General features: G+C 46.7%; 1 long non-coding RNA gene across 1 annotated transcript; it reads right to left on the bottom strand.

The window, feature by feature from the left end:
* Window positions 1-5949: 5949 nt before the first annotated feature.
* LOC124706473 lies at window positions 5950-9452 on the bottom strand. Its single transcript, XR_007004427.1, has 3 exons — window positions 9213-9452; window positions 7548-7714; window positions 5950-6015 (listed from the first exon to the last, which is right to left on the bottom strand). It is a non-coding gene; the product is annotated as an uncharacterized LOC124706473 (long non-coding RNA).
* Between the last annotated feature and the right edge of the window lie 4735 nt (window positions 9453-14187).

Here is a 14187-nt window from a genome sequence, read left to right as displayed (position 1 = left end):
GCCGACGTCGGAAATCGTCTAACGACACGGTGAAGTATAGTCGGGTGGGCGCGCGGCGGTCGAAATACGGTGAAAAACCATGGCGCGGCAGCCAAAACGACGGTACGGGCTAAAAACGGCTAAGTCGGGCCGACGTCGGAAATCGTCTAACGACACGGTGGAGTATAGTCGGGTGGGCGCGCGGCGGTCGGATACGGTGAAAAACCATGGCGCGGCAGCCAAAACGACGGTACGGGCAAAAAACGGCTAAGTCGGGCCGACGTCGGAAATCGTCTAACGACACGGTGGAGTATAGTCGGGTGGGCGCGCGGCGGTCGAAATACGGTGAAAAACCATGGCGCGGCAGCCAAAACGACGGTACGGGCAAAAAACGGCTAAGTCGGGCCGACGTCGGAAAACGTCTAACGACACGGTGGAGTATAGTCTGGTGGGCGCGCGGCGGTCGAAATACGGTGAAAAACCATGGCGCGGCAGCCAAAACGACGGTACGGGCTAAAAACGGCTAAGTCGGGCCGACGTCGGAAATCGTCTAACGACACGGTGGAGTATAGTCGGGTGGGCGCGCGGCGGTCGGATACGGTGAAAAACCATGGCGCGGCAGCCAAAACGACGGTACGGGCAAAAAGCGGCTAAGTCGGGCCGACGTCGGAAAACGTCTAACGACACGGTGAAGTATAGTCGGGTGGGCGCGCGGCGGTCGAAATACGGTGAAAAACCATGGCGCGGCAGCCAAAACGACGGTACGGGCTAAAAACGGCTAAGTCGGGCCGACGTCGGAAATCGTCTAACGACACGGTGGAGTATAGTCGGGTGGGCGCGCGGCGGTCGAAATACGGTGAAAAACCATGGCGCGGCAGCCAAAACGACGGTACGGGCTAAAAACGGCTAAGTCGGGCCGACGTCGGAAATCGTCTAACGACACGGTGGAGTATAGTCGGGTGGGCGCGCGGCGGTCGGATACGGTGAAAAACCATGGCGCGGCAGCCAAAACGACGGTAGGGGCAAAAAACGGCTAAGTCGGGCCGACGTCGGAAAACGTCTAACGACACGGTGAAGTATAGTCGGGTGGGCGCGCGGCGGTCGAAATACGGTGAAAAACCATGGCGCGGCAGCCAAAACGACGGTACGGGCTAAAAACGGCTAAGTCGGGCCGACGTCGGAAATCGTCTAACGACACGGTGGAGTATAGTCGGGTGGGCGCGCGGCGGTCGAAATACGGTGAAAAACCATGGCGCGGCAGCCAAAACGACGGTACGGGCTAAAAACGGCTAAGTCGGGCCGACGTCGGAAATCGTCTAACGACACGGTGGAGTATAGTCGGGTGGGCGCGCGGCGGTCGAAATACGGTGAAAAACCATGGCGCGGCAGCCAAAACGACGGTACGGGCTAAAAACGGCTAAGTCGGGCCGACGTCGGAAATCGTCTAACAACACGGTGGAGTATAGTCGGGTGGGCGCGCGGCGGTCGGATACGGTGAAAAACCATGGCGCGGCAGCCAAAACGACGGTACGGGCAAAAAACGGCTAAGTCGGGCCGACGTCGGAAAACGTCTAACGATAGTCGGGTGGGCGCGCGGCGGTCGAGATACGGTGAAAAACCATGGCGCGGCAGCCAAAACCACGGTACCGGCTAAAAACGGCTAAGCCGGGCCGACGTCGGAAATCGTCTAACGACACGGTGAAGTATAGTCGGGTGGGCGCGCGGCGGTCGAAATACGGTGAAAAACCATGGCGCGGCAGCCAAAACGACGGTACGGGCTAAAAACGGCTAAGTCGGGCCGGCGTCGGAAATCGTCTAACGACACGGTGGAGTATAGTCGGGTGGGCGCGCGGCGGTCGGATACGGTGAAAAACCATGGCGCGGCAGCCAAAACGACGGTACGGGCAAAAAACGGCTAAGTCGGGCCGGCGTCGGAAATCGTCTAACGACACGGTGGAGTATAGTCGGGTGGGCGCGCGGCGGTCGAAATACGGTGAAAAACCATGGCGCGGCAGCCAAAACGACGGTACGGGCAAAAAACGGCTAAGTCGGGCCGACGTCGGAAAACGTCTAACGACACGGTGGAGTATAGTCGGGTGGGCGCGCGGCGGTCGAAATACGGTGAAAAACCATGGCGCGGCAGCCAAAACGACGGTACGGGCTAAAAACGGCTAAGTCGGGCCGACGTCGGAAATCGTCTAACGACACGGTGGAGTATAGTCGGGTGGGCGCGCGGCGGTCGGATACGGTGAAAAACCATGGCGCGGCAGCCAAAACGACGGTACGGGCAAAAAACGGCTAAGTCGGGCCGACGTCGGAAAACGTCTAACGACACGGTGAAGTATAGTCGGGTGGGCGCGCGGCGGTCGAAATACGGTGAAAAACCATGGCGCGGCAGCCAAAACGACGGTACGGGCTAAAAACGGCTAAGTCGGGCCGACGTCGGAAATCGTCTAACGACACGGTGGAGTATAGTCGGGTGGGCGCGCGGCGGTCGAAATACGGTGAAAAACCATGGCGCGGCAGCCAAAACGACGGTACGGGCTAAAAACGGCTAAGTCGGGCCGACGTCGGAAAGCGTCTAACGACACGGTGGAGTATAGTCGGGTGGGCGCGCGGCGGTCGGATACGGTGAAAAACCATGGCGCGGCAGCCAAAACGACGGTACGGGCAAAAAACGGCTAAGTCGGGCCGACGTCGGAAAACGTCTAACGACACGGTGAAGTATAGTCGGGTGGGCGCGCGGCGGTCGAAATACGGTGAAAAACCATGGCGCGGCAGCCAAAACGACGGTACGGGCTAAAAACGGCTAAGTCGGGCCGACGTCGGAAATCGTCTAACGACACGGTGGAGTAGAGTCGGGTGGGCGCGCGGCGGTCGAAATACGGTGAAAAACCATGGCGCGGCAGCCAAAACGACGGTACGGGCTAAAAACGGCTAAGTCGGGCCGACGTCGGAAATCGTCTAACGACACGGTGGAGTATAGTCGGGTGGGCGCGCGGCGGTCGAAATACGGTGAAAAACCATGGCGCGGCAGCCAAAACGACGGTACGGGCTAAAAACGGCTAAGTCGGGCCGACGTCGGAAATCGTCTAACAACACGGTGGAGTATAGTCGGGTGGGCGCGCGGCGGTCGGATACGGTGAAAAACCATGGCGCGGCAGCCAAAACGACGGTACGGGCAAAAAACGGCTAAGTCGGGCCGACGTCGGAAAACGTCTAACGATAGTCGGGTGGGCGCGCGGCGGTCGAGATACGGTGAAAAACCATGGCGCGGCAGCCAAAACCACGGTACCGGCTAAAAACGGCTAAGCCTGGCAGAAAATCGCTTGCCGCGGCAGAGAAATGGCCATTTTCTCTGCCGCGACAACAGTGTAGGGCTCCTTCACAAGCTGACGGGCAGGGGTCCCAGGGGGGGCTAAGTTCCCCAGGTATATTGGGGGGGGGTGGCATCCCTCCCTGTTGGCGCCGGGGTTATTCCCACAGCCGACTACGCCCGCTCCACGGCAACGTTTATCGTTGCCGCGGGGCGTGACCGCGAACAGAGAAAGCGCACGTTCCCCGCCTATTGGCGGGGAACAAGCGCCGTTGCCTTCCGAGAACGTCCCGTTTAACGTTACGTTGCCGCGGGGCGTGACCCGAACAGAGAAAGCGCACGTTCCCCGTCTATTGGCGGGGAACAAGCGCCGTTGCCTTCCGAGAACGTCCCGTTTAACGTTACGTTGCTGCGGGGCGTGACCCGAACAGAGAAAGCGCACGTTCCCCGTCTATTGGCGGGGAACAAGCGCCGTTGCCTTCGGAGAACGTCCCGTTTAACGTTACGTTGCCGCGGGGCGTGACCCGAACAGAGAAAGCGCACGTTCCCCGTCTATTGGCGGGGAACAAGCGCCGTTGCCTTCCAAGAACGTCCCGTTTAACGTTACCGCGGCAACGCGGTGACATGAGTGCGCTCCGAATTTGAGAACAACCGTGAACAGGTGTTGCCTCTACCTCTCCACAGTTAGTGGTAGGATACGTAACATTCTGCGCCGATCCTCAAACAACAAGCGCCGTTGCCTTCCAAGAACGTCCCGTTTAACGTTACCGCGGCAACGCGGTGACATGAGTGCGCTCCGAGTTTGAGAACAACCGTGAACAGGTGTTGCCTCTACCTCTCCACAGTTAGTGGTAGGATACGTAACATTCTGCGCCGATCCTCAAACAACAAGCGCCGTTGCCTTCCAAGAACGTCCCGTTTAACGTTACCGCGGCAACGCGGTGACATGAGTGCGCTCCGAATTTGAGAACAACCGTGAACAGGTGTTGCCTCTACCTCTCCACAGTTAGTGGTAGGATACGTAACATTCTGCGCCGATCCTCAAACAACAAGCGCCGTTGCCTTCCAAGAACGTCCCGTTTAACGTTACCGCGGCAACGCGGTGACATGAGTGCGCTCCGAATTTGAGAACAACCGTGAACAGGTGTTGCCTCTACCTCTCCACAGTTAGTGGTAGGATACGTAACATTCTGCGCCGATCCTCAAACAAGAGATGCCGTTGCCTTAAAAGAACGTCGCACGCACAACGGACGAAGAGCGGCAACTACGGCCAGGACAACGTACAGACTAGGACCAAGTTACTCTGATACCATGTTAGGGCAATATGCGCGATGTATTACCGGTGGGCTAAGGCCACAATATAGTACATGTACATGTGCACCTATGCAGAAAGCCCCCGCCGCATGAGGGAAACTACAATAGACAGACATATACATCTAATAGTATCGAACTATAGAAGTTGTATCGAACCTTGTGTTGTATCGAAGCTTCTGTTGTATCGAATTTTGTTTGTCGATACTATATATGGAGATTTGATGTTATTCATATTGATATGTCAAAATGCGTGTGGATATCGTCATTGTCAATGCTATTCATGTTCACTAGATTTAGATATGCGCCTTGGCGCACGGTCAGAGCGAAATTCGTTCCAATTTACATTTTATATATCGATGATAAAAATCAGGCACGGAAATGATAATAGTTTTGATACATCAAACCGAATCACAAACGGAGTAGCAAATGCTTATTGACAAAGCCCATACAAAGCTTATGATGATTGTATTTTCGCCAGGTCAACATATTTGACAGCTTTTACACATGAAGAATCCCCGTTGTTTCATAGTTCTTTTGACTTTATTACAAACACCAAAGGTACAGAGAAGATCACTCCGCTGGTAGCGCAGAGGTGTTAAACAGAACAATCACACAAACTTAGATATATTCGCATAGCTCAAGATGGAATTCATCCTTTGAAACGGCAAGTTCTTCTAGTATAAGATTGAGTAATATTCAAAAAGGGATCTTGATTATCCTCTGAGTTTCCTACAGCACGAAGTATGTGTGTAAATATTCAAAACAACCCTAACCATGTTTTTGTTCAAAGGTTTGTACTGTAAATTGTAGAGAAAAGCAAAAAAGTCATGTACTGGTGTAATTGCCGCAATATGTAAGTAACATAAGTCCAAGCGAGTAGATAGAGAATGAAGTTTAAATGATCTATAAACAGATCTTGAGTAGTAACCATAATTCTAGTAGCACAATTTGACCGAGAAAACAAAATGTGATGAACCTACGATTGGTTTTCTACTGTAACCAACAAAGACATGCAACTACACCAAAATATGTTACTTGAGTAGACGATTGAGTTTTAACATGGGCTTAACCTTATAAGACAAGCTCATGTGAAGTCAAACTATTTACTAACTCCACATCTTTAGGAATGGAAAACATAGATATAGTAAATGGAGGTATATTCATTAGCGCACGGTGAAAATTAGTTAGTTGCAATAAATAAAGTTTTTACATCTAAGACAACGGCATTAGTACATGTGAGAAATGTTGGCTAGGCAAGTGAGTGTTCATATAATAGGGTAAGAACAAGTTAATCTAGGAAGTAATGCGCTCTTAAGGGTTTACACGAGCAAGGGTCCATAAGCTGATCCCTGACGATGTAGCTCAGGTGGGTACAATCGCTCCCTTTATTGAAATGGATGATTAGCCTCGTAGCATTAAGAATAACTTAAACATAGCCGATGTATGCAATACACCTAATCGGCTATGAGAGAAGCAAGATAACATCTTCACTGGAAAATCGTATGCATATTTAGGCGGGTATGAAATCAGCTAGACACAACGGTAATGATGTGTGACAAAGCCCGAATCTAGCAAAAGTTAAAGGTTACGACAACTATGAAATCATGATGTGTAGCTGAGTAAATAAATCAAGATAAGATGGTGTACTATACAAATAGCTCATTTAAGGCAACCATAAATAAAACATATTTATTGCATCATTGTCACTAAAATTGCAAACTTGGACACTGAATTTCTATATCGAAAAATCAAACAACAAATACACTTTGTGACCCGGTCCCAACCTTGTCCGGATTGCCTACAACAAAGAGTACATATAGTTTCAGCCATGGTTTTAAAAGCCTCGCTCGTCAAGGGGCCCCCCCTCCGCTTTGCAAAAAGGGCCGCTTTAGGCGCCTAGGTGTCCAAAGCGCCCGCCTAGGCGTCCTTAAGGCGCCAAAGCACCCTCCCTCCTTAAGGGGCGAAGGCATCGCTTTGTAAACCATGGTTTCAGGACCAGTTTTTTTTTTAACTCTTGGGCGTAACCTGGTAAATGAAGTGATGCAATGAAAAGTAGTCTATAAGTAAGCATAGCTGAAAGAAGAATCAAAGCTATTTTGTTTAGTTGATACATCGTATCAAGCTCCAAGCATCCAAATGCTTGTCTACAATGTTACAATTGTCTCTGTGTTTTTCTATAAAAGGAGAGGGATATATTCAACACATGAATAGCTAGCCATCTCTTTAATCCATCTACAAACTGGTAAGTGGTTCTTCAATACAAAGCCACTACTTTATAAGCCAATATATACAGTTTGGGATTTTACCTGGCCCATACCTCCTTTGCAAGTGAAATCTTCAAAGGAGGAACCAATCTTTATAAAAGGAAACTACCCAGACATATCAAATTATAACATTTACTAAATAATATAAGTCAGCAAGAGATTTATCTGTAGAGCACTAATTCTTCTAGCAAATAATACATTTATGTTTGTCCCCATTTAGAGAAAATAGAATTTTGTCCCCATTTAGAGAAAATAGAATATGTTGATAATTTCTCAGGTCAAACTCTAAGGTGTCAGGAAAAATTAACCAAAGAGTCTTAGCAATATCACATTCAGAAAATAGATGATTCACACTTTCAAACTCGAAATATAACATACATGTGTTATCATTAACAGTTTGCCGAATAGCCAAGTTATCTCTGTTAAAAAACTTATTATGAAACAACATCCAATGAACAGGGTATTCACTATGCATCTATTTATTTGGAAGTGAATATACTAAGTAAGAATCCCTAGGATTTCCATCTATAAAAAATTAACAGAATATAATTACCAAATAACACATATATCGTGCATCCAACCTTTTGCATATGCACATGAGGAGTACAAAAGGAGAGAGAATATGGAGTAATCGAGCAAGCAAGCTTGAGCAAGTAAAGAAAGTAGTAGCAAACCTTCATTTTCAAGTAAACTTCAGATGACCACATGTTATTGGCTTCTTCGATTACAGATATGCATCAGAGTATGTTTTTAGAGACTACAAGCCTCCTCCTAAATCTTCCACCGTGTTTCAGATTTGAGACACATGGCTCTGCACTTTTTAGAACATAGTGTTCGTTATCTACATTAAAAAAAGGAATCAGGAGTAAGGGACCAACATTTTACGTACATATAGAGGAATAGAGCATGTCAATTGGTCAAAGTCGTCAAACAACGAAGCAGCTTGTATTTAATTTTTTAAGGAACCGCTAAAGATAAATGTACTCAAAGATATTCAATAGTTCAAATGTGACACTGGATTTAATAGCGAGGCTAGTGAAAAATGGATCAGCAGTGAGTTCACAGAGTAAAACTCTTGGTAGGTGAATAAATCTATCAACTATTGTCTCTACTCTTGATGTAGTTGCCTAAATTAAGTGTCAAAATAAATTACCTTAGAAGTGATCACCCAGAGATGAAAAAAGTAGGAGAAGAAGAGTGGTTGGGTGAGGCGCTCAATCCACGTTTGGAGCACAAAACTATTGAGATAGGAGGTGGGGCGTGCTGTACCAAGCAAGCTTGACGAGTTGTGAAAGAGTGTGTGTGCATGGTTTACTTCCTTGCATGGCCTCCATTGCGGTTGGTTGTCCAGGATTCAAATATGTATGGCTTGAGACTAATGGCAGATTATATTGAACACCCTAAGGATCACCCATTATTTTCTATCTCATCATGACATTAGGCTGTGAAAGAGAAGGACATCAAGATTTCTCGTGTTTGCTCCACTAATGTCCTCAAGATTCTGATTTGCTAATAGATTCACTGAAGCACTGTCATTGTAACCTTGCCCCCCGTAAGGTATAGATATAATTCGGTCATGTCACATGTCACAAGATGCTACCTGACCAGTATATTAAAGAAAAAGAAAGTCTCTTAAGCTTTGTATCTATGTGGTCTACACCTTCAGATTCCTCCACAACAAGCAACCCTAAATTGTAAAGAGCAAAAAGGTAGGAACTATGGCTTGTTGCACGCTCGTCCACATAAAGGCCTACATGTAGCTCGGCCTTCATTTGTCCAATCCCGAAACCATATCTCTTATATAGTTATACAACTGCTGTCACGGTGGCATAGTATTAAACACCAAAGTTTGATTTCAATATAAAGCAGGCCACGTGCCTTGCCACACACACAAGATCTAATGTACTTAGCTCCAGTTTTCCAACCTGAACTGTCGATATTAATATAGCGTAGTACTTGTTATGTGCAATTTGAATGAATGTGAGCATGCTATTATGTTGTTATATAGCCAGCCTATTTATATTTTGTTAGATCAAAACTACATGACATATAAGTCGACAGGTAGATATCCATTATATTAGGTAATAGGTAGATTTGATTTTTGTTCACTATTTTCCTTTCACATAGTGTGCACTCAAATCTGTATTAGCCCCCGATGGACCAAATATTTGGCACATAGGCAAAGGACTATTTAAATGTGTAGATAGAATAATAGCAACTATTCAACTCATGTTTTGCACACGAAACTGACATCATGGGGCTGCAATTTTAATTACATATTTTAGGCAAGCATAGGCCATGGGGATAAATAATCTGAATTATTAGAGTCAGGGGGGCACCTGGTTGTTGGTTGATGAAGCAGATCGCGTTGTTTCGTCGCCAAGGGCACTGTCAGTGCTCATGATGGAGTGCATGGTCCTTCTCGCGACCATTGCTACAGAACCGGCATATATTTTGCCGAGGAAGAAGAGGGGCAATTTAGTGTTGTAGGTAAAAGAAAAGGCAAATCACAGTTGGCTCAATAGATTTACTTGCTATTCAAATAGCATAGTTCATACAATAATTTAAAATAAATTTTAAATATGAGTTGATTCGTAGGTGCAGAATGGAATTCTAACTCTAGACCTGTTCTTTAGAAGACACACTATTATGCAAACTTGAGCATGGAGTGACCTTCCATTGGTTTGAATACGTATTTCGCTTGTCGGATTATTTTTTGGAACATAGCTTTACCTGCATTAGGTCATACTGTTACTAATATTCCCTGAACAACCCTCCAAAAGTAGCTGGTATAGCTGAGCTGACAATGCTTGGAAAGCATCAACCCCATAACCATGATCTAAGAAACAACAGATTCATCAAAAAACCAGGATTTGCCGCAGGAGGATGCCGTCCGGACGAGCTCAACACACGATCTGCAGCCAAGAAGACGATCCAAAGAAACTACTGTAATTAGTCACAAAAATGCGGGAGTGGCTATTCTAGTAAACAATCGGAAAACTAACTAAATTATATTAGTACACAATAGGAAATGCTGTGCTAGTGTAAGATGGAAAACAATATCTAAAAGAATACATTTCACGGTTTTAGTAGTATGCACACTCCCTTTCATGGTACAGCAGTAATACATTTCAGTCAATACAACAAATAGAAAAATAAATAGATATTACTCTCGCTAACGAGTAAATTACTAACCGGTCAAAGTGAGTATCCCAACGTGTTTAGCTGCGCCATTCCACTGGATTCCAGCCTTTTCATTTGGGATGATGGAATTTACATGTAGCCCCAAACTTGCATGTTCCAATCTTCGAGATAGTACTAAACGAAAAACATTGAGAAATTCCATCAGTTAAACATTGTCTAGGATGACATAAACATGATAAAAATGTACCGCTCCTAGATTGCAAGATAGAATCTACACATGTCCCTTTTACGGGAAATGGCACTCCAAGATTGTGATTATCATTCTAGCAAAAACTGAAGCAAATCACCTAGCGGTTCTTTTGTTGCCGTATAAATGTTAAGATGAAGTTAACTAATGGAAAGCATAATTGTCTCTTTTATGATTTCTTTGCACTAATTCAAAGCGAAATAATTAGGACAGGTTTGTGGTCTACTTTTGTTTACCTTCATTCATGTATCCAACAACGCCATCGAGCAAAGCTCCATCCATCGAAGGCTAAAGCTGAACCAAAGACTCTCAAGTTTAGTAGACTTATAGTGAGCAAACACATTATCTTCGTTATTCTCTATGCCGACAGCGACAAGGCGTCATCCCCTCCGATGAGGTTTGGAGGCAGCACGTGCTCCTCCTACTCAATGCCAAAGAGGGCAAAGAGGAGGAGCAGCAGCGATGCTAGCGATCAAGCCTTCCATACGAGATCAATCCATAGTACAAGCTGACTATCGAGCGGAAAATAACAAAAACAAGTTGGATGTTATCTGCGGGAGAAATTTCAGGTTTCCCTATGCTATTTACATATTACTTTCTTTATTTTATAAGCACCGTAATATTTAGCTAACGAGAATACAGGGGCCCTCCAGGCTGCAGCACATGTTAATGGACTAACATGCAACAGATCATGATTCCTGTCACCAAAAAATTTGATTGAACCAAAAAATAAGGACCTTACCATGGTATGATGAACCACAAACTGTGCACAAGTAGATTAAACGATTGTCATCGGGACAGATCTAGAATCCCAAAATAGAAGTCTAGTAATATCTAGCTTCATCTTCTAACAATATCTGATAAATATAGGTGCAAACGAACAATTCTTTGCCATCCATCACTTCTTGGAGATCTGATAACTCTTTCATAGTTAGAACTGAGCTCAATTTTTGAATCCATCAAGCCATACCTGTGAAGCATGACTTTTAGACGACATGAAAGTTTTCGCAATTAATGAGTGACCAGCTGCAAGGAAATTCTTCGCGGTTAATAATGTGATGAAATGAAACCATGTGTTAAATAATATAGCATATAAAAGTCTAGCCAACTCTTCTAGCAAAAAACTAATTTTCTCACGCAATTTTATCAATGATAGCTTGCACATGCTAGTGCCACATGCGAGATAGAAAATATACTACACATTCAAGTCACACACATGTGAGTGAGGTAATATCTTGTACAAGCAAGTCATGTTTATATGCATATAAATTTCAGAGATATAAATATTACATGGATTAATCTTCCGCTATAACCTGATTGGAATTTTCATCAACACCTTGTAGGAAAAGATAAAACAAAATCTGAATATACAAAGATGGCAACACAAAGGGCTGCTAACAAAGAAGCTTTAAACAAGATGGCTAGTAGAAATAGGAACATACAACAAAATCCAAAATATAACCATGCCAACATCAATTTGCCACATGAATATGACTTAAGTAGCCTGCGAAGTAGATGGTACTCTTTGTAATTCTGCAGCTATATCAACATCAAAGCAAGCGCCAGAAACATGTATTACAGACAAGGAAATACAAATTTTACCACTCATAAGTAAGATATTACTGAACTCTTTACGTTGGGCTTCTCAAATCTGAATACTTGGTTCAGAAATTAACCAACATGGAGCACAATTACCTGAAAAAATATCATGACAAGTAAACAATATTTCAATCCACACTACCATGTCATACAAAGCTATGCACTGACAGCTAGAAAAAGGTATCTGAAAACATACTCATATTGTTCCTGCTGCATGATGGTCTTGCCATTATCGCGCCAGAGGATGATGGAGAGGAGCACAATTACCTGGGAAAATATCATGAAGAGTACACAATATTTCAATCCACACTACCATGTCATACAAAGCTATGCAACGACGGCTAGAAAGAGGTATACGAAAACATACTCATGCTGATTGTTCTGTTGCATGAGGCTACGAGTTCCCTTACGGCTTGTGCTGGTCGAGGGACGACCTTGGCGGCCTTGAGGGAAAGGGTGAAAGGGAGGGGCTTGAAGGATGACTGCGCGAAGCGGAGGCGGCGTTGCTCCCGATGAGGATAACGACGCAAGATCAAGGTGAATCTCGAGGTGCTACCAGCGCCCCGCGCACCTTCGTGGGCCGCACAACAATATTCCAGATAGAAGCTGAACCAACAGGCAACCAAAAGATAAAAGAAGTAGAGCAAAGTATGTTGCCACCGATCTGACGGGACCATTAGTATAGACGTACGGTTGGCAGCTTATAGCATGAATGGTCCATAACCAACAATCAGCAGAAATATGAAGGAATAATCTCAAAGCAATATTGAATTGTACAATCAGAAAAATACCCTGGGCAGATTGATATGCTACACACAAAATATATAATACGGTCGAGAAAAATGCCTTGATCCTAGACAACGAGAGATGCTGAGCAGCAGCAAAAGGCTCGCAGTAGTTAACTGCCGATGCGGATCTGCGCTGGGAACATAAGCTTGAGCGCGTAGATGGGGTGGAACTCGAGGCTCGCCCCTGCCCCTAGGTTCGCCCGAGACCTGTCACTCCGATAGATGGTGAACGCCGCCACCGTGGCGCTTTGCAGCTGCGGGAATCTACGAAGTAATCGAACTAAACAAAGGAGGACTGCGCATCATACACTGTAGTCGCCGGAGGGATGAGTCCGCCATCGCCGTGCGAGGTGGAGCTCGAGCAGGGGTGCTAGGGGCGCGAGAGCGCACGTCGACGGCCTGGTGGCGCCCTTCTGCGCGAGCCTCGTCGCCGTGCTCGGCGGCCCCCTCGTCTCGCGCCGTCCTCCCAGCTTCCTCCTCCCGATTGCGCGACCAGCGCCGCTGCTCGCACGCCTCCGCGCAACTGCATCCGGCTCGTGGCGGAGGAGATAGGGCAGGGATTGGCGGAGGTGGGCGGCAACTCATGGGGATAGGCTAGGGTTCCTACGGGCATGAGCATGCGATTGGGGGAGGAGGCAGTGACGGGATTGGGAGAGATGGCGCTCGGGAGGGGATTGGCAGGCCACCGAAGGAAAAGACCAAACTACCCCGCGCGGACAAGATATTTTGCCTGGCCGGTGCGAGACGAACGCGACCCAGAAACGACCCACATAGACTGACGCGTGGACCCGACCGCCTGTAGGACCCAAACGCAGCCAGACGCGGGTAGATAACGGCCATCGCATGGTTTTCGCTAGCAGGAGGCGCTGCAGAAACGGACGGCTGAGATCGAATTTCGGCCAGACACTGTAAAAATCGGACGGTTCACATTCTGAGGTCGCTGTGAATCCCCCTATGGGGGGCATCGTTTATACCTTTAGATTCCTCTTGAATTCTTTTTGGTTCTAATTTCAAATTTGTTTGAAATTGTACATTCATATGCATGCATGTATGTAGTACCGTAGAATATGTGAAACTCCTTCAAAATTACAATAAAGCACAAAAGAAATAAAACAATACAAATTAAACGAGAAAACAGGTTTAGGGGGCAGGTTTAGGGGGGGGGGCCTAAAACCCTAAACATGCGGCGGCCTTTAGTCGCGGTCGGCCAGAAGAACCGCCACTAAAGGGCCTCCGCCCCGACGGTCGCCTGGCGCCCACGTGGACGGGCCTTTAGTCGCGGTTCGTAAGCGACCGCGACTAAAGGGGGGACTTTAGTCGCGCTACTTTGGTCGCGGTTGCGCAACCGCGACTAATGGCAGTTGCAAAGGCCCTTTTTCCACCAGTGACTCAACATTGTTCCAGATTACAAACACATGCAGGATGGAAGGAATTCCTTTCTTGCCATGCCAAAAATGAAAAGAAGCCATGGCCTGTGCCTTGCGAGCCTTTCAAGAAAAGACAACATCGATCTTTTGCGTTGTTCAAGCTAAGAAT

This window comes from Lolium rigidum, chromosome 4, assembly GCF_022539505.1.
Source record: "Lolium rigidum isolate FL_2022 chromosome 4, APGP_CSIRO_Lrig_0.1, whole genome shotgun sequence".
Lineage (NCBI taxonomy): Eukaryota > Viridiplantae > Streptophyta > Magnoliopsida > Poales > Poaceae > Lolium > Lolium rigidum.
The sequence above is the reverse complement of the archived record's forward strand: the minus strand, read 5'-3'. Positions and strand labels throughout refer to the sequence as shown.